The following is a 2,177-nucleotide window of genomic DNA, read 5'->3' as shown; positions in this document are numbered from 1 at the left end:
CAATATCACATTTCAGTTGTACATATCATTCTATATTGACATTCGCCCCTCTTAAAGTGTATTCATGGATTCACAGAAAGTTCTACAGTTCATATATTTAGGCAGGCAGGGTAACACTTCAGGCGCGTGATCTCCTCTGCCCCAACTTGTTATCTCGCCAGTTCTGGCACCACTTTCACTAAAATGGCAGAGGTTCTATGATTTATGACTCTCTGTAAGGATCACGCACTCTTCTGTCAGCTCTGGTGTAGTGCGGTTTCTGTACTCCCCCTTTTCTCCATTCATTCTCAGTATGCCAGGAAGTCTAATAATTCCCCAATTCTCTCACCTTCCCGCCCACTTCAAGAGTCCTGCTTACTCTGGACGTCCGATAGCTTTCAGTTGGTCTATTCAATGCCGGTAACTGGGAAAACCAAACTCTCCCCACCCGCCACAACTCCGGAGGCACAAGCGAGGCCCTCTCAGACCCGGGGGCCCGCGCGTCCCCTCACAGCCTTACCTGGTTCTTTCAGACTTGTCCCGGTCAGTTCACTCGGCCACGCTACCTTCTACGGACACATGTCAGCAGCGCGGTTGTGATTCCGGCTCTCACACTGCAGGCTCCTCGCAGCTGACTGGGCCGGAGCTACACTGCCACTTCTTCCACGCTCTTGTCAGCTATGCGGCCCGCCCTCGCCTCAGGCGTCAGAGAGGGAGGGTGCTTACGCAGGCCGGCCTTCCCCGAGCTCCCGCCCCCTTCTTCCGGAATCTCGCTTGTTGACACTCGCTGAGCTCCGCGATGCCTCTTTCCCAGGCCCGCTGCCCTGCTGACCTCAAACCAGGCACTCCCCGCTGGAACTCAACGGGGGCCCGTGAAACAGTGACAGCAGTTCGGTGACGGGGACTTCAGCGGATAGCCACTACCGGGTAAGATTCTTCATATGATCGTCGGGGCACCGAGAACCCTTAGGAAGAGTAGCAGTGATTTCTCAGACCCCACACCTTCTCTTGAGGAAGCAGTTCAGGTGGGGTCATGGAAGGGAGGGGAAGGAACCAGACCGTTTCCTGAGATTCAGATGTTCTCCCAGTTGAATCCCCGGGACAGTTATCTATAGCTCTTCACCAGCAGCTCTATAGAATTGTTCCCAGGATCACTACAGGTTTATAGAACTAGTGGAGATAAAATGATGACAGGGCTTAGTCACTAGGCAGAGGGGTCACGTCAGCAAAGTGGAGTAGCCGGCCCGTGTTACGATCTAACCCCTCTCAGTGCGCCTTCCTCCCCACTCTACCGCCTCACTCCTCACCATGTCCCACTCAAGCTCTCTGGACACTCCAAAATGGCCACCCTGGTTCTGGCCTTTTATAGACTTGGCCCTGGTCACCAGAACTAGCTGTAAGGTTCTAGAGCCTTCCCATAGTAATCCTATGGCTCGGGATCCTGAGGTAAAAAATGTGGCAGTTACAAGCCTCCATTTTGTGTTTCCCTATCCTCTATTTTAAAGGAGCACCTGTGCCTCAAGATGTCATAGGGATAAAGAGGCACCCAAAACTCTAGGGACAACACCAAAAATAAAAGAAGGTTAGGAGGCAAAAAGGGGACAAAATAAATAAATAATTAGGAGGGACCACCCAAAGGGCTGACAGGTCTAACACGAGTCCCCCCCAGCTGAAAGTGGGGAGAGCTACCCAACCCCTTGAGAGTTCTCATCACTAAGGCGGAAATACCTAGAGAGACCGTCTGCATTGGCGTGGTCCACTCCAGGTCGATGTTCCACCCGGAAGTCCATTCCCTGTAGAGAGATGGACCACCTCAACAACTTAGGATTCTCTCCCTTCATTTGCAACAGCCAACGAAGGGGCCGGTGGTCAGTCTGTACAAGGAAGTGCGAGCCAAACAGGTATGGCTGCAGCTTCTTCTGAGCCCATACCACCGCAAAGGCTTCCCGCTCAATCGCACTCCACCTCTGTTCCCGGGGAAGCAGCCTCCTAGACAAGAAGACAACCGGTTGGTCCAGACCCTCTTCATTGAGTTGCAATAACACTGCCCCAATGTCATGATCTGATGCGTCCATTTGGACAATGAATTCCTTAGAAAAATCAGGGGCCCTTAAGACAGGAGCCGCACACATTGCTTGCTTTAAGGTGTCAAAGGCTCGTTGACAGGCCTCCGTCCAGACTACCCGTCGGGGTTGCTT

This window comes from Lissotriton vulgaris, chromosome 7, assembly GCF_964263255.1.
Source record: "Lissotriton vulgaris chromosome 7, aLisVul1.2, whole genome shotgun sequence".
NCBI lineage: Eukaryota > Metazoa > Chordata > Amphibia > Caudata > Salamandridae > Lissotriton > Lissotriton vulgaris.
This window is presented reverse-complemented; position numbering follows the sequence as displayed.